This window comes from Gobius niger, assembly GCF_951799975.1.
Source record: "Gobius niger genome assembly, chromosome: 1".
In the NCBI taxonomy this organism is placed as follows: Eukaryota; Metazoa; Chordata; class Actinopteri; order Gobiiformes; family Gobiidae; genus Gobius; species Gobius niger.
Window position 1 is genome coordinate 54,592,733 of NC_136852.1, and position 19,856 is coordinate 54,612,588.

Genomic DNA, 19,856 nt, shown 5'->3' on the forward strand with positions numbered 1-19,856 from the left:
GTTCCATTTGTACTAAACAAGATATAAGCAGGAACAGGCAACTTATGACTGAACCCTGCATTATCTGAGGGAAAAGAAAGTTGCCGCCAACCATTTTTGTGCCTCTATTTGAGCTGTTGCTTCACACTGCAGAGAAGTGATAAGCCTGGGTACTGTGTTGTGGGGAAATTTTGATTTACCTTTATTTACCTGCTTCCCACACAGAAAAGAATGTTGGCGAAGGAAGAATTCTACTGAAAAGTTTTATCTATTAAACATGCATGTCCCTTGCACAACATACTTTGTTTTATGTTGTGTAGAAATAGCTATAAAATAGTAAAACTGTCCTTTGTAAAACTTGTTAGAGTAATTTGTTAATAATAGATACATCCTTTCCAACACTACTGTTTCCATGTAAAAAGCACAGTAAATGTTCAATGTTGTTGCCTTGTTTAAGCATATTTGAAATGTAGTGCCATTAAAGCAGTACTAAGTAACTCATGCCCCAAGAGGCCATAAGCGCCACTGCAGGTGTCGTAGCATGTGGTGGTTTTTTACTCATTAATTGTCAGTGAGAGTAAATACTACGCTGATAGAAAAGACAAAGGGAGAGAGAGTAATTGTACATCCAATTACACGATGGAGATATTTTTTTCACTCAAACTTGGCTGTAAATACTGTTTAAGTGGCGCTAGCCCGCAGTTAGCTTTGCCTGCTAGCCTGTTAGCTTCTTCTTTGTGATTTCATTAGTGTGTATTGGGGCCTTCGACCCGTAGGCAGCGATGGTGCAATAGAGTTCGGGAATGTGATGTCATATCGTTAAGCATTATGGGATTTGCAGCAATTGTAAACAAATGGAGATTTTAAAAGTTAAAACTACTGGAGTTATTGTTTACATTAAAACACTTGGACGCCACAGTGTGTAACTCAGCAGCGAACGGAGCTGTTCCACAGCGATTTTCTCCACTTTGTACACTGTTTTTCACTAATGTTTGTCAATGGAAATGTATGCTAACAGCTGCAAAGATGCTGGATCTCCGTGGTAACTGTGGAATTTCCCCAATTGGTTTTCTGGCCGGAGACACTAGGGGGAGATGAAAGACCCCCCTGACCATCCCATTAACACTTGTATTACCCCTAGAAGGACTACGAAAAGCGATTTATTAAGGTTAACAAGTTACTTAGTACTGCTTTAAATGAAACATTTATGTATATTGCCCAAATTACTTCAAATATGGTTTATGATAGACCATATTGATAAATAAAACCGACTGTATTGAAACTTGTGAATGAGAATTTGAGTTTCTAAGCGAATGCATGAGCAATCCCCGAGGAGCTGCCATTGTTGTTAGTAAAGTAGCTTTTTTACCCACACGAAGTAGCACATACAATCACTCCCCACAGGTGCCATGCCTTTACCCATCGTTTACCGTGATATCCGACTGGAGCAGTGGAGCATTTTGATTGGCCTCTTCTGTGGTATGTGCAAGTGCTGAAAAAACATATGGCTTAAGCTGCAGGGAGTATATAAGTAACACTTAATGAACTGTAAAACAACACAGAGAAAGCCCAGAGAGGCACGTAAAGGATGTTGACATAGATGGATGCCGCAGTAGAGATGCGCTACAGACACAAGTGCATCCATAAAGCGGTGATCGATGAGAGTGCCACGAGGAAACCAATGTGTTTTCAGTGTACATCATCTTTCTGTCTGACACATATGGGCACGGCTTCTGCATGAGGCATACTTAACCACATGGGGCTATAATGTGCCCAATTTCATTTCAGAGCAACTGACAACAACAGCGATTTGCATACATTATAAAAGCACAAACTGAAGAAGTCTTGTATTTACATAACACGTATATACTAACGTGATAAAGAGGCTTAAATTATACAGAGAATTGTTTTCACATATGTAATCTATTTCCTCCTCTTGGGATAAAAGCAGTGTAGCATTCACACCCCAAACAGCAGGTCACCAGTTCAGCTCTCACCCAAAGTGCAAAATGCATGTTGTGCCTAACAAAATCGGCCTGGTTCACTGAGCAGCAAAAGGAATAAATAAAATAAACTGCAATTCCTCACAGAAAACCTCTAAAGCAAACGCGCTAACGTCTCTTAAGCATCCACAGCATTTTTTCAGAGAAGACCAAGCAGACCACTCCCTCCCCCAGGACATCTGCTGCCGAGACGCTGTCCTGCCCACCACCACAACCCTCTGGGAGACCAAGCCAAGGCCAGCTCAAGCAGGTTCAAGTACAGCTTTTCCTGTGGGCTATACATTTATTATTATATAATTTGGAATAAAGGCATGCATTTGTATGGTTTAGTTTGTGGGAGTAAGTAAACGACAAAAGCTTCATGGCAACACATAAAATTCAAGTAGAGTTTGTATTTGTAATGTTTAAGGCAGGGCAGCTCAATTTTGGGTAAATGATAATTATCTTGTAGTATTTAAGGTTAGATTTGTGAAGATGATTTAGTTGCATGTTATATTTTAAACATAAGAGATGGCTGAAATATAAGTTGCCAGACTAATGCTAAACCCGGAGGTATTGGTGCTGATGATAATAAAAAAGGAAATAAATAGGTAAAATTCTTAGAAGCTATAATATGTACACATAACCATGTATTCCACATTCAACATAACCCGTAGTACAGGGCAGGCAAGCGGGGTCCGGCTGCTCGAGGATAGCATCATTATGGCAGCAGACTCGGTGGGCCGGGCTGCTCGGGGGCTTTGTGTCGACCTCTGGCAGCAGGTCGACACAAAAAAAAAAGGGGGGGAAAGAACCTAAACTCCTTTTAATACACATCATTAATTATCTTATCTTGTCTTATCTTATCTTAAAATTAAATCTGGTTACCATGAGCATCAAGCTGTTCTTACTATGCTTCTCATGAATAGATATGGGCTATGCTATATCTCAATCATACACTTACATTATACACAATATAAATACTGTGTGAGTTGTGATGTTGATGACTTTATAATGAATAGTAACAGTAATACTAACATGGTGAGATATTGGGTGTTGGAAGGAATAATTGTACACTTGTTATAAAGTGTAGCATTTTGTGAATGTTGACTTAAAGGAACTATACAGAGTTTAAAAATGTTAAAATTAAGTATCTTACTCCTAATACATGTTCCAGCTATGTCCTAACGTGTAGAATGAGCCCAGACCTATTCATCACAACTGCCTCTAAAATCCTGCACAGTCACTCAAAAAGTTGTCATGCACAGGTTTCATATAAAGACTGCAGTTACGCGTAAGACCTGAGGTGGCAGTAGTGAGTATAAAATTACCAACTTACTTCTAGCCCCTTGAATGTAATGCATTGTTGAATCTCATGTATTCATGTAACTTACTTAATTGTTTTATTACTACAAGCTGCAAGGACAAAACTAAGTTAGTGCAGCACCCACATTATTAGAATATATGAATGGGGGTGGGAGTAAATAAGTTTGTCTTCTTCCCACTCCTTTTTGAGCTAAAATGTTATTTATATTATTTTTTTGGCCAATTATAGGGGCAAAGGAAGTGTGTTGTATTTATGAAAGGTAAAGGTCGTTGGACAGATGTGGCAAGTACCCTTGTCTCTGTATTTGTTCTTGAACACTGTTTGTATAGTTTTTTTTTATATGGCTCGAAATAAAATGGTCAATTCAATTCAATACTGGAGTTATATCCATTTATAGCATATTTACAGTTCAAACAAGGATAGCAAGTTAGACATAAAAAATCACATTGAAGTAGGACTGGGTGACATGACGATGAAATGTCTGATCCCTGCGATGATCTGCTTATTTGGAGAAACCATAGTGTAATTCAGTGCTTCTCTGTTTTCATGGAGCTCTATACTCGGACACAGACACTGGTCATAGTGAAGTGTGACCTTGTAAACAAAATCTACAGGCTCTAAGAAAATGATGTTGTTGTTTTATGTTGCAACATTCAAACTTCAGTTTTGACTTGATTAATCGTGCAACCCTGAGCATAAGGTGTCTTTTAAACTGTTTTACAATATTTTCCATGTCGAAAATCAATCTTCAAATCAATTCACTGTTCACTTCATCTTCTTGATGATGATTTTTTCATTTTCTACTCAATCGCAACAACTAGAGCAAAAAAACGTGTAAGTCAAAAGAAGCCGACCCCAGTGTGACCTGCTCTTGTTCAGTCAGTGAATCATGCCTCTCCATCAAAAGTTGTTTCAGTTCTGTTGATAAAGGCTGACAATTAATTCAATTTATGAGCGTTTCCCTGCAGAGGAATCAACACTTATACAGATTCAGTGGTGTATTCATACGCTGAAGGTGTTTAATTAACTTGGGAAGCTCATTACTTTTCTCCATACACATCTGCACTCCTGTAATACACTGGAAATAATTAAAGTGGACTCGCGCGGGGGGAGCACACAACACGATGTTAACAACTAAAGCTTTTGCACTGACAGAACTCTGATTCACTTGAACGGACAGTTCTATAAAATGGAGTCCAGGAAAAAAGAAACTTGTATCCAACTTGGTCAACTCCTCCTGTGACAATTCAGCTTTTAAGGACACGAGCTCGATACATAGAGGCAACTTGATAGTTAACGATTAAGAAACTGTTTGTCATCGTCGTTGCAGGTCTTTCCTGTATTGGCATACAGGCACATTGAGACACACAACATCAAAATGTTCTGAGAATTGTTGTCTCCCAATGAAAAAGAGCATTAAAAACATTTTTCAAAATATCAGAGCAAAAAGGATTAATCCATTAAAACAAAAGCATAAAAAAGAAGACAACAACAATCCTCCTCTGCTATTACTGTTGTTCCAATCCATCAGCCACTCAATAAAACCCCTGCTTTGACAAATTGCTTATAAAATGCACTAAACTTACAAAAGTAGTGAGCACAGCCGCAAAAATCAGGACTCCCCCACACCAAATCTCACAGATCAATTATATAACATCTCTGACATAAAGTGTCATCAAACAATTCCTAATGATTTAACAAAACAACACAGAGGATAAGCTGAAATAACAGGTATTTCAGCTATGTTTTATATCGTCATGTATCTCATGGATGAAGATGGATCAATGGTCAAATGTCAGAGTCTGAGAGAAATCTCGCACTGAATTATCAATATTTCAGCACCAGTTCAATGTAACTCAAACATTGATGAGGTCTTGGCATTTTGTTCGCTAAAGGTCGAAAGCGATCTTCACACTGACCTAACGCAACTTGAACCAATGCTACATACAAATAGACAGGGTTCCCTCTGAACGGGCTCACGTATGTTTTTGGTGAACCTTATATTGTCTCCGGAGAATGTGGTGATCTCAGGGGAACGTCAAAGCAGCCCCTAGACGCTACACACTCTCACACATGACTGCATCACTCCAGCCAACAGCACTGAAATGTTCTGTTAGTATTGGGTTTCATTTAAATGGAGCATGTTCAATGTGCCTGACGACCGGAGCTTGCAAAATCAAACATTAAGAGGGAAAAAAATGTAGCTGATAAATCATACCTCTATTTTTCCATCCTTTAAGCGAATGATGAAACACAGATTCCCCCCCCCCCCCCCCCCCCCCCCCCCCCCGCTTCTCATGTCAGTGTCATCTGCAGTGCACAGATCCTCCCACATAAGACTTTGAAGAGTGTTCTTTATTCCCATAGTATAATAACAAATATGGCTTATATATATATACTTCAATGGCAGGCTTTTTCAGCCGTGAAGATATTCATACAGATTTAACACCCAAAGCCACACTTCAATCTTTCACGAATGATCAGTTATGATAGCTTAATTTGTAATTACAACAAGTGTGTTCCTCCATTGTGATATCAATAAAGTACTATCTTATCTTATCTCTTTAATGCTCCATGAGTAGCAGACACTCACCAGACAACTGGGCAGCATGGTGGTGCAGCAGCTTCACGGCTAGAAGGTCCCGGGTTCAGTCCCCGAGCTGGACGGGGCCTTTCAAGGTGGAATTTGCATGTTCTTCGCGTGTAGGTTTCCTCCGTGTACTCCAGGTTCCCCTACCTCTAAAAAGTAGTAACGAATGGAAATCAGCCCATGGCTACAATCTGGCGTAGCTTATTTTACATGCATAAGTCCCATGTGTTCATTAACATGCACTGCCCCCGACCAAATAAACAAAACAACTATCACAGAGCTGAAGGTGGCACTTGGAAGCCGGCTCCATTGAACCCACTGCTGCCTGCTGTTCAGTTGCATTTACTTTAGGCCAAGGCCTTAAGGAACTTTTTGAAGAAACTGCTCTTTTTGGAATAGTTTGACTATTTATTTATTTCACAAGTGTGAACAATCAACATCCTCCACACTACAACATTAATAGCTATGGCAAATGTTCAATGTCCGTCCCTAGAAGGGCTTTTCAAATGCACACAGAAAATACATTTACAGTCACATTAATTTGGACATTACACCAAGTGAAGAAGAAGAGGAAGATCTTTATTTATATAGCGCCTTTCACAGACATAGTCACAAAGCGCTTTACATGAAACAATTGTACATTCGCTCCATACTCGGTGGTGGTAAACTACGTTTGTAGCTTCATTTTCCCCTGTGGGAGACTGACAGAAGTGCTGTCGCGACTGCACACTTCTGCGCCAATGGACCCTCTGACCACCACCATACATTCACTCACACACATCATTCATCCAGGCCTATTGTACATGTTTTTAGTGGTAGGGCAAACCGGAGTACCCGGAGGAAACCTACACGGGGAGAACATGCAAACTCCACACAGAAAGGCCCCGTCCAGGTGGGAATCGAACCCTGGACCTTCTCGCTGTGAAGCGAGAGCGCTAACCACTGCACTACCGTGCATTGAGTTGCCTTGTGTACGAAATGCGCGGTATAAATAAAGTTGCCTTGCCTTGCCATTTGAGTAGTGCAATCTAAAATGATAGCACACTTGGGGGGTCATTTACTAAGCATTTGCTCATTTGCAAAGCAAGTAGCAGTAGATCAGCTATTTAGCATTTATGCAGTTTTCACTCACGCAGCATTGTCTCGTTCACGTATCAGATATAGGGCCACAATACTGTAATACAGGCAACATCAAATGGTAAATTAATTGCAAAATGCCAACAAAATAGCACATCTTATTCTTCAGCTTTCACCCACTATTTAGCACCTGTCTTGGTCTCTATATAAAACACGCTTTAGCTTAAAAGCCCCAAGATCTAAGTCCTGTTTCCGCTCAGGAGACAAGGATTCCAGAGTTTAGCGCTCTGGACATTAAAGGCCGACTGTCCAAAGGAGTACTTTCACTTTCATTTAAACTTTTTCTCATCATATATTTCCAATTATTTATTTGATGTGTTCTAAATGCTATAGTATAGTCTTGAAATCTATTGTACCTCTTATGTTATGTTTGTCTGACCTACATCAACACTGAAACATGAATCAGACCTTTGCACTCAAACAGACAGAGAATTTTCACTTTTAACATTACTTGAGTAATTATTTGGGTCATTACTTTTTCAATTCTACTTGAGTAAAATGTACTTTTACAGTAGCATTTCTCTTACCACCTCTGACGTCAAAATCATCTCAATCTTTGCAACTCTATGAATTGTAACTTCTGCTTCAACTGTGGCGGCCCTGTTTACAGATTCAACTATTTAATGGTTCCCCAACAGCTGTTTGTGTGCCTCCGCGCCACTGTGCCCTAATCTAGCCCGGAGTGGCAAAGGCGAGAGTCAGTTCTCCGTGCCTGGTTCGGACAACCCCCGGCAGTGGAGGAGAAGAGTTTGTTGAGCTTAATCTCCAGTGTGTGATGTGTGACTTCTCTCTCATGTAATCTTTCCCTGCTTAAAAGTCCGGGCAATAGTTAGTGCTTGGTTGAGGCGAGGGGAGAGCCTACAATGTGTGATGGGAACTGTCATCTTTGTCCCAATCTGCCCGTGCGGGTGCTGCCTGCCAGGATCCAGCTAATCCCTACTTTAGAGTAATCCCGGCGCCACAACAACGCGGAAATCAGTCAGGAGAGCCAGGCAAAGACAGTCCAAAAATGGATACCTGAGAAACTTTTCGTTTCATTTTTTTGGCATTCATCAGGACAATGTACAATTACTTACACTTAAGAGTAAAAGATATTTCTTCCAGATTGTATCCTTTGCAAGTTTATTTCCATTACAGAGGCTAAAACACATCAGTCTCTTCATACTCACATTTCGCCGCTAATGTAAGTTTCAAGTTTCAAGTTTAATGGTTTTGTATAGCCCAATATCACAACAGAAGTCGCCTCAAAGGGCTGCAACAAACATCAAGGCAATAAAACACAGCAATAAATATGACAATTAAAAGTTCAGGTGAATCCAGGCAAATATAATGTCCAAAGGTAGCGATGAGCGGCGTGGGCGTCCCCCGTCCTTAGACTCTCCAGTACGGCAAGAAAAAACTCAAAAACCCGGCAGGACAAAAGAGAAACCTTGGGGAGAACCACAGAAGGAGAGATCCACTCCCATGGACGGACAGGCTATAGAGACCCAGGGCCGAAGGATCCCTCAGCAGACGGGCCAAGATCACAGACTGTCCAGTCCTCGGATTCCAGAATGCCAATGTAGTCACAGTTCAATAATAAAAACGACTGCTATAATCACACACATCCAAATCTTTCATCCAAACATACACGACAATCATCTCAATCCTTACATGGTCGTTAGATTTGCATCATAATGAACCTGAAGACAATCGTGTAAATGTTCCACTCAACCACACACCATGATTGAGCTCTTTGCGATTTGTCGTCTGGAATCTTATTCTATTGAGCCTCATGCTTTAAGGAAGTCAACAATGCATTTGAAGATTGCTCCGCCAAAGCAGAAAAATCCTTTCATGACACCGTTCTGTGTTTCCTCACAGCTGTCACTGAAAATGGAATCAGTACAAACCAGATGTTGTGCACAAGGCTATTTTTTTTGTGTGCCTCTTTGCAGAATACAGTATCCTTCGTAATCAAAGAGCTTTGATGTTTCTGCAGACAAATGAGTTGCCCCAGAGCTGGCAGACATCTACAGCAGGCTTTTACCGCGACATAAAACAATAATAGGTTGTTGAATTAAAGTGTTTCCCTTTACAGCGGAGATAAAAGAGCGTATTATGAAACAGCTACGTTGCCTCTTTCAAAGATAATAGTCATATTTTATTAAACTACTCATAAATTCATATTTGGATAGACACAGAATCAAAGCCTAATTAAAAATCACACCCTTTATTACCCCCTTGAGTGAGTGTATCCTTAAGGAACTTTTTCATCATCAACGTGCTCTTTTGTATAGGTTAAAGCAAGATTATGCAGAATGATGAAATAACTGTATTACCTTTTACAAAACGCCCTCCTCGAAACCCTGTGGAGGTTTTTTCTATTGCTCTATACCCTATGAATCTCAGTGGGGCATGGGGATCGGTTTACAGTGAATAAAACATTGTGACTTCCATTGTTCACCTCTCAGTAACTCAGGAAACAGTGGCACGTGGAATGTGGGTTGCCTGTAACTGGAGGGCTGTCAGATTAATCCCTAATGTGACTCGGTGTACGCGGCTGTTGTGTCCTTGGATATAAGACCTGTTGCCTACACCCTTTGAGATAGGCAGCTGTTGTACCAGGAAAGACATCTGGCAGGAATAGATACTTTCTGTGGCAATAGCTGCAAAACTTACTCATTCATTGCTTTGGTTAGATCTAAAAGCACCAAGAATTTCCTAAAGAAAATAAGCCGATATTTTGCAAACTGTGATGGTCACAAGATGTAACAGTGGGACCCGGGGCATCTCTCACACGGCTTCATCCCAGATGTGTGAGACAGCTTGAAGTGCAGTCCTCTGTATCTGTTCAGGGTGGGACATATAGACATCTACAACCAGTGGGCATCACGGTCACCAGTTCAAGCCCCGGAGAAGCGTCCTGGGTTGTTTTTTATAAAGTCTAGCTATGCATTGTTTAAAAAATAGATTGTATTCATCTGTTTGTCTCTGCATTGTTATATTTGGTTATATGTGAATCTTATTTTATTAAACTACAATAATCAGACATACACTGTTTGGATATGAACACATTAGTGCTTCTGCATCTTTGATCAGTTCCTAAATATACTCTTATCATCACGGGACGACAGCTGGAGGTCAGACATGGAGGCAAGACAAGACTATTATTTAAGACTCACTCACTGAGCTTGACCCAAATGCAATGTGTTTGCCAAAAGGACATGCAGGTGCTTAGTATGGGCGAGCTGTAGGGCGCACACCTCAGCAGTTAAAGACAACTGAAATGGATGATCCAGGGCTGTCTCGCCTTGTCTATAATCGGACAGGCAAACTGAAAGGGCAAAGATGACAGGTTATTTAAGTGAGAGGATGCCTGTAGAGTTATTAATCCACTTTGGGTCTGTTGCCCACAGGACGTGTGTGGACTGATGAGGTTGATGCTTGGGTCAGTGCAGAGTGGATTGCAACACCCTATTGCTTCAACATTAAGGTCATAAGGCAGACCATTGTAGAATCAGATTGTCAAGGATGAGAGGCACCCCGGGCACCGTTCAATAAAACATGAGAGCAATCTTCACACCGGGAGTAAAAAAAAAAAAGTGCTTAGCAGCTGAACTCTGAGCAACCTAAAACAGATTTCCCCTGTGAGCCAAAAGCACATTGCTGTAGCTACTCATTCACCACGGCCCGCAATCCAAACTGCCATCAAATCGACAGCCTGACGCCAGGAATACGGCTGGAAATTGGTCAAACTATCAGACAGTATCTGACCTCTGACAAAGCTTATCTAGTACAAGGAGTGGGGAGCAGAAATGATAGCACCTGCTCCTCTTTCTGCCTCATTAGTTACCGATATTGGAAAGGTTATCGCACCTTACAGCACATTTTAAGGTTGTAGCCCGCCAGCTCATCCTATCTTAAATATTCCAGCAATTTTGTCAGCATATCAAATCTGAAAGTGCATTTTTGGGGATCTGAAGATTAAATAAATATTGGACTGGGTGCTTGCCCGTATATCAGAAAGTGTGTGGTGCCAATGCAGGCGGCCCCAGGGCATGAAATAAGGAGACGGATGATAAGCTTCTTCCTCACGCTCGAAGAAACACAGAGCCATGATTGTATGAAATACGACGGGTAGGTCTTCCATAGACACATTGATATGTATACACCGACATGCATGCATCATCACAATATGAACAAGTTGACTCCGCCTGACAGAATGCAATTAGTTCTATGTGCTCATACTCTGCTGTAAAAATGTATCGAATAGACAAGGTTCAGAAAGTGAGGACGCGCTGATAAAACTTTCATGTTCAGACCTGCTTTCCAACTTCAAAGGTTTTTGGGGAAAATTATGTTTCTATTTAAAGTTTTAAGAATTTCTTTTTTTTTTTAAGTGTCCATCGATAGTTGGACCAGGGCCTAATGGGACTCAGAACATGTACAATAGGCCAGGATGAATGAGAGTGTGGTTGAGAGTGCGAGAGGGGGACAACGGATGCAAATTAGCCCATGGCTCCGATCCAGCGTGGTGTGTTCATGAACATGCACTGTCCATACCAAATAAACCAATCAAATTAAATATACCTCCAAATTGGCCCTTAGACAGTCCCAAGCAGGTCTCTAGTTCCACCTTTACAAAAATGAAAAAGTTGTATGAAGTTTGCTCCTGCCTTTGGTCATAAATTATATATTTAGTTCAAAGTCATATATTTGTAATCATAAAAAAGCTAATATAGAACAATATTCCATTATTACAGTGTTCATTTTGTTTAAAGCAGTACAAGTAACTCATGCCCCTAGAGGCCACAAGCGCCACTGCAGGTGTCTTAGCATGTTGCGGTTTTTTACTCATTCATTGTCAGTGAGAGTAAACACTAGAGAGAGGAATAATGTACATCCAGTTACACAATGGAGATTTTTTTTTTTCACTCAAACTTGGCTGTAAATACTGTTTAAGTGGCGCTAGCCCGCAGTTAGCTTTGCCCGTTAGCCTGTTAGCTTCTTCTTCGTGATTCCATTAGTGTGTATTGGGGCCTCTGACCCGGTGCAGGAAAGCTGGAAGTGTGGTTTTCAGGCAAGAGACACCAGGGGGAGATGAAAACACCCACAATCATCCCATCAACACTTGTGAGGGACTCCAGAGGGACTACAAGGATCTATTAAGGTTAAGTTACTTAGTACTGCTTTAATTGTAATAGTCTAATTATTGTTAATAGAGTCTGTTGAGAAAGATTTGGGCCCTAGAGCACGTGCCATTGGCAATTACTAAAAAATGAATCCAAAGAGTACTACTACTACAACAACAACAACAGTACCCACTCTGATCTACATTAAAATAAAATTGTGTCTACATTGTATGTATTGTTGCCTGTTGTAGCCGATGTTGTCTTCGAATAGTATTTCTCTATTGAGGTGGTTGTTTTTTGGCAAAACCAACATCGCACTATTTCTTTACATTTGAACTGTCTTCCCCTCTGGCAATCTTGAAGGCACACAGGGGAGCCGCACAAGTCTAGCTTCCTTTACATTGATAGAGTGCCAACTTCCTGGAAATACCTGGTGAACTGCAATCATGTCGAGCGGATTAGTGAGAAATTTCTCCCCCAGTCAGACTTTTCCATCTCCAGAGGCTGGTTTAGGCAAAGGCCAACGCGCGAAGAGATGTCAGAGCTCAACTTTAATTTATGTATAATTCTTTCATGCAAGTGCACAACAGCATGACATGGAGGCTGAGCAGTTAGTCAGCCATGTTATTAGATTTTTTTTTCTTCTTCTTCTTAGCAGGAAAACTGGAGAAGAGGTACGTGTGCGCACAAGAGGAGTTTGAAGACAGGCAATGTGTCAGTCAAACAGCAAGTTGATATGACTGTTCTATGGCTAATCAGGTTACATCTCAGTAATAACAAGCGAAAGGGGCGCATGTACAAATGTAAGGGTGCAAAGTGGTGAAGATGCTGTTGTGCTGCCATCTAGTGGGCAATTCTGTTTTACTGCAACGACTGTGATTCCCATGCTGCATTGATTGTATTGTTATTTATTTCCAGCAGCTGTGTGTGCATGTGCGTGTCTCTGGAGAGTGCGCCTTACAACATATTTTGACAACACAAGCTTCAAGTGGCACAGGCAGGGCCGCGAGGGAATTGAAGGGAATTCTGTTTCTCAGCTTCAGCCACTTAAGTCCACACTGTTCACTATCATACTGTCTGCTTCAAGATACTCAAACTATAAAGGGAAAAAATAGACAGCAAAAATGTTTTTTTTGTCTGATTTGATATACTGTAAATAAATAGAAATACATTAATAAAAGCATAAACTCTGTATGCATAACTTAAGTTACAGTAAGCTTATAGAGTCAATGTATTTAGGAGTGTCTTGCTTATTACACTATAAGCAGTGCGCTCTTGCTTTAGTTACACAATGATATGCTGAAAGAACCAACCATTTGTTACTGTGACAAATGCTATTAGTGTCCTGGGGTGATACAGTTGTCACCTGGAGTTTTGTTATTGCTTCTCTCCTCCACAGGCTGCTGTTGAGCTGTGATTGACTGTGCATGCGGCGGGATAAGCCACGCCAGGACATAGCCACTTATCACTTCAGGAGCAGTATGACCTGAGAACAGGGGGGCAGGGGCGCTGCCGGGCCCCACAGTGTGTCATCTGTCAGCGGGCGCGGAGGTGAAGCTCAGGATGAGAGAAAATGAGAGCGAGGGAGATTTAAGGTCGGCCCGCCTCACATTATCTTCCCCTGTGCCATTGCTCATCCTGTGGAGCTCCAGCCACAACTGCAGCTTGTGCTGAAACTGTGAGTGCACACACTGTAAATGTAGGATTCTGAGAAACATTGTGACCACGAAATTGAAAATATAATGCAGCAGGTGCACTTCAGGATGGCCAAAAATGTGTTAGATCAATAAAGGCTTTTCTTATCGTAATTAATCAGTTTACAGACCGTACAGAAGCTTGTGGTACATACGGTCCTTTTAGTTTTTTTCCCCCTCTAAATCAAGGTCAAAATTTCAAAAATAGTGTTTCTTCAAACTAGTAAGTGGTTAACACTTTCACCGAACAACAAGAAGGCCCCGGGTTTGATTCATAGGTCGGTAAGGGGCCTTTCTGTGTGAAGAGTGTGCCTGTAATGTTATTTTATGTTAGAATAACTTAACATGCTATGCTTATTTTAATCAGAGATAACCTGCTTCAGAAATGTATTTGAATTGGGTGTTTACTGGCTTTATACATGGTTTACACACTTCAAAAAAATATTCATGTCTTGAGTAAAAGTACAGATGCAAGTAAGTACAATTCAAGTAAAATAATACCCCAATACAAATAAAAGTTGTTCAGTGACTAATATATTACTGAAGTTGAAGGCTCCAACCTACACGATGAGTGTTGTGCATCATAACTTTATGGATAAAAAAAATACTGATATAAACTTCTCAAGACAAGACACACGTTTTTGTCTGATCCTTTTCCAGTTCCTGACCAGTAATATTTATCGCCAATCAAACAGTCAACCCCTTTTGTTGTGATATTTGAATTATTGCCACGCACAGGCCTGAACGTGGCCACTGCTTCCACGAGTCAATTTGGCTTTGGTGGAAGTCGTAATGGCTGATTGATAGAGTATGAGTCAGACGTGCTGTGGGTTAGGCTCTACTTCTATCAAGGACCAGATGAGTCCTCCCTCTCTCTCTCTTCTATAGGAAAAGGTCCTGACAAGGCCGATGTGAACATGCAAGCGCCTTCTAACTGCCGACACTAGAGAGCGCTGTTGGCTCAAGCAGTGGCCTATGGCCCAGCTCCTTTTAGCTCATGTCAGGTACCTAGGCCAAAACAACACTACATGGCTGCTTACATGACATGATTACCAGAAATGTGGTAATGATCACAGATCTCAACCATTACCTTAAGTAAAATGTAAATTGTTGCTGTGTGCTGCACTCTCAAGTTCCACCACTCAGCAGCTTTGACACAGAAGCAATTCTGTCCAAAGTAGAGGACCTAAAGTTCTCATAGCAGGCTCCTACAGTGGTGGTGGTAGTAGTGTAGCAGTAAGTCCTGCTTCTTCACATAGTTTCACAAACATTCTCAGGGGCTGTGGTGCCAAAGAATTAACTCTTAACCCCCACCTTAACCATTTTCTCCAGTTCAGCTTCACCCAAATCCATAAGGTCACAGCCTATAGGCCAGTGTTACACCACCATTTGAAAGCCAAGATTTACAAAACTCACCTAAATGTATCTTTTTCCTTGTTGTTTTCCAATGTTGCCACATTGTCGTCCTTTTTTTTTTTTACATTTATCACATTTTTGCTGGTTTTTTTTTTTGCGCTTTTGTCACTGTTTTGTTGCTCTTTTGAGGCTTTTTTGTCACTTTTTCATCAGCATATTTGAGGGATGTGGAACAAAAATGTCAACAGGAAGACCCAAACAAGTCACCAGTACTGAGCCGGAGAATCCGATTGACTGTCTGTCAAGACACTGGACGATCCTCAATACAAATTAAGGCCATTACTGGAGCCAACTGCAGCCCAATCACCATCAGAGGCATCTGCAGCTGAAGGGCATCAAAAACAAAAACGTTATCAAAGGCCTTGTCCCCTTCTATGACCCCGGAACTTTGCAAGAGAGCACCAAATATGGGATATTGAAAGGTGGAAGAAAGTCTCTGATGAGAAAAAAATGCAACCTTGATGGTCCTGATGGTTTCTAACATTACTAGCATCACAAGCAGATCCACCTGAGATGTTTTCTACATGCTAGAGTAGAGGGGGCGCCATAATGATCTGGGGGGGCTTTTTCCTTCAGTGGAACAATGGAGCTTCATGTGGAGCACATGTTGCAGAGAGCATCCCACATGCCTGAAGGCCCTTGTCTCAGTCGTCTGTGTGGTAACGACTGGGTTTTTCACCAGGACAACGCTACAGTTCACAATGCCTGCAGGAAAGTACTCTTTTGGACCATCCTGCATGTTCCCCTGATCTAAATCCATTTGAGGATTTGGGGAGGGACTGCATGGCAAGTTTACAAAAACTACCAACCTTTCCCGATAGATGCCCTTCGTGAGGCCGTCTTTGCATTCTGTAACACATTCTGAAGTGATCCACAATAATGTTGGAGTTACTCATTGCTGAGTTCATGTTTGGAACTTTGATTTCTTTTTTGAGGGTCTTTCGGCGTTTGTTTTGTTTCGTTTTTTGTATGTGTTTTGTTTGGTGTTTGGTTCTAAACTTTTGATCGGATGCAAAACAGCCTATTTAGGTTTAATTGATGTTTTTAATAAAAGGTTTACTCTAGGGCTGAAGCGACTAATCGATTAATCGATGACTAATCGATTATTGAAATAGTCCACAACTATTTTAGTAATCGATTAACCGTTTTCTGGTTCACACAGACGAATGGAGTAAAAATGACATAAAAAATTTAGTATTTTTGATGAAAACCTACTTTGTTTTTATAGTTAGGGTCTGTAGTGTTTTGTACATTGTAAATTTCATGAATAGAGCCTCCAACAAACATTTCCCTTTAGTTTACTCTATCAACACATCCCCAAGCAGCGCCACTTTTTACCTACACCATTCACAGCCAAGTGATTAATCCATTAATTGTAAAAAATAATCGATAGATTAATCGATTACAAAATAATTGTTAGTTGCAGCCCTAGTTTACTCATATTTGTTTTGATCTCACTTCCATGTCCAACCATACAAAATGTAGATCTTTCAACTGGTCTTGAAAGATGGCAAGAACATCTTTCAAGACCATGTGGTTTACATCTTAATTTCTTCAACTTTTACATGAACTTGTCACTTCACTGGAGTAAAATTATGATTAATGCTTACTAAACACTTGATTTCATCAAACTAAGGAATAATTAAAAACATAATAATCTGTGATATGTCTTTAACATGGAATAGCCAATAACACTGTAAATAACCAATGGAAAATTAATTTAAAAAGCTACTTAACATTCTGTCATGGTTTGAATGGTGGAACGAGGAAAATAAAACCCCAAAGGCAGGACTTGATGTTGAATATCTGAAAATGTCCAAAATCCACATGATAAACTGGTGAAACAAAAACTCAAAGGAACAAGGACTGACACTGACAATGAACCGACAAAGGACATGGGCAACACAGGGGTATAAATACATGAGGAAACAGGGGTGTAACACATCAGGGCGGGGCGGGCAATTAACTAAGGGAAGTAATAAAGCAAACCACAAGTACAGAACACGCATATCAAAATAAAACACAGAACAAGGCCAGAGACAAAGACAAAGACAGAAAACATACAAAAACAGGGGAACAAAAAACGATCACCCTCCAGTTTAGCCTATGTATCAACTAAACTACTACCGAAACTAAAGCAATTGGTACTAAAATACATCATGGATAATAATTTTGCAAATAAGAAGCCTATCCTGAATTATGGACTATTATAGGCCTCACGAACCTCTCAAGTCTGCATGGTTCCAGCAGGTGGTGCTATGGGGCATCTTTTTCCTGAACTCAGGTAGTCTACGAGTTCAACTCTTCCCAGCGCTCTCTCCCACAACAGAACATACAGAGGCTGTCAGCGGGACTGCTCTTATCGCTGCGCCACTGAAACGCGCCATTGAACACACTTGACCTTGTGATTATGTTGTACATGCTTTGTTCTCTCTCTCTCTCTCCCTGAGTTTCTCTGTCTTTCCTTCATCTGTGCCTTTCCTGACTTTCCCCTAACTATTTGAACGAAGAGAAGAGGATAGTCTGTTTACAATCAAGTGTCCTTTTCGCAAGCCACCCCTCTATAGCTGTATGGGCATGTGGCAATATGTTAAGTCAACACAGGACAATTCAATAGTGAGGAGGGCGCCCTTCTTGTTACAGAATTTGTATTTGTGCACTAAAGAAGAAATCAGGAAAAGCAAGATTAGGAGAACAGTAAATGGGACACTTAAGTTCTTTGAGTACAGTCATTTCTATGGTTGCTGCTCACTTTCATGTGGGAGAGTCAATGACCGCACTCTTGTCAAGTGAAAGTACAGAGGAGGCCAGAGGACACTCCCTATATTGTATCTCTGAAATTGTAATGACTTGTAAAATGATTGAAGTTGTGTTAATGTGGTAATAGAGTTTCATACTTGAGTAACGTGCACCTGATCAAAATAAAGAACATTGACTAAACCAATAATATTACTTTTTTTTATTCAGACACATCGGCCAGAGCACAGAAAAAGGTATTTGTATTTTTACAACGATGAGACTTCTGGAATACCCTGTACCCATGTCACAGCAATAAGGTCCCGGGTTCGATTCTCACCTGGACAGGGCCTTTCTGTGTGGAGTTTGCATGTTCTCCCCGTGTCTGCGTAGGTTTCCTCCAGGTACTCCGGTTTCCCCTACAACTAAAAACATGTACAATAGGTGAATCCTCCAGCCGGGTGATTCTGACCATGAGCCTGGCTCCACACCTGAACTGCTCCAGGCCGCCTCAGTGGTACTGGAGGATGGGTCAAATGCGGAGGATAAATTTCCCTATGGGCACAATAAAGTATACCATAACCTTAGCTTTGACTTTGAAGGGACTATACAGAGTTTAAAAATGTTAAAATTAAGTATTTTCCTCCCCCTACATGTTCCAGCCATGTCCTAAATGTAGCATGAGCCCAGACCTGCTCACCACAACTGCCTCTAAAGTCCTGCACTGTCACTCAAAAAGTTGTTACTTCGGGTCCGAATTGCCGTAATGCACAAGCTTTATATAGAAGGTGCAGTTACATGTATGACCTGAGGTGGCAGTAGTGAGCATAAAATGGCCAACTTGCATCTAGCTCCTTTAAGGACATTTCTTCAGAAGCTTCTAGTCAAGTATGACCTTCATTTCTGGTTGACTAAGAGCCAACACATTATGCCCACCTGGAACAAATGAGTGCTTGCTAAGTGAAATATGGTAATACAAAAGTTAGAAATTAGAAAACAAAAATGTCATAGATTTGGAAATAGTTATCGCCAAGTGGACTTTTATGTCAGCATTTTGAGCTCCAAACTTTATCTTCAACCAGTGCATTCTGCTGTTGCAACATTGGACGCGCCTCACCTATGAATGCAGTGGGTGAGTGTTGGTGATGACTGCAGTGAATGTATAATGATTATCACAGAAGGTTTTGCTCGTCTTATGAAGTCTATTATATAAACTACACTGTGCATAATTGTAAGATCTGGGACAAGCCGTGACTCAAAAAAGAAATATTAACTAACTAATCATTTGCAGATTTGCCCTGCTTTGGCGTATTGTAATATCAACAAAGATGCAGCGTTTCTTCACAGCGTTGTAAGCATTGACAATCAAAAACAACTACCACAGCGATTATCAATACACTCTGAAACTATTTGATAGAGCACTGTATAAATTAGGATGATTAATTAATAGAAAGACCATGATCAGCTTTTCTACTTTCCAGTACTTAGAAAACAGTGTGCCAATCAAAGAAGTCCCCCAGGTCCCCATCTCTTCTCTGTAAATATGAAAGCCCTCGTCCCACATAGACTTCAAACGTGGCAGCAGCAGGCCCCATACCAGGCCATGGCATCTCGGTGCGCCCGTTCCATTCGCACATCAAAACCCCGACTGACAACAGCAGCTCTAGGTGGCATAATGAGACACACCGGCATCTTTTAAGTGTGTGTGAAGTGTGACTTTGTGTTCTCTTCTGCTGTTGTGTTGACAATGCTCAGTTTTATGTGTGTGTGTGTGTGTGTGTGTTAACCTAAAAAGTCCATCCTGTTGGTTTCCGTGGACACCGAGGGCAGGCAGCATCAAAGCTCAGTAAGCTACTCGGGTCACAGGCCAGGGCTGTGTAC

At 41.0% G+C, this 19,856-nt stretch overlaps 2 protein-coding genes across 3 annotated transcripts in view; both read right to left on the reverse strand.

The window, feature by feature from the left end:
• The window catches only part of LOC306979541 (transmembrane protein 132D), a 43,875-nt gene extending 37,848 nt beyond the window's left edge, over positions 1–6,027 (reverse strand). For both annotated transcript variants that reach the window (XM_079578514.1, XM_079578513.1), the window contains exon 1: positions 5,882–6,027. The gene's annotated coding sequence lies outside the window, so the exon portion shown is untranslated. The remainder of the gene's footprint in view (positions 1–5,881) is intronic.
• rimbp2b (RIMS binding protein 2b) overlaps positions 1–19,856 on the reverse strand; it is a 214,631-nt gene that overhangs the window by 70,916 nt on the left and 123,859 nt on the right. The gene's annotated exons all lie outside the window — the stretch shown is intronic.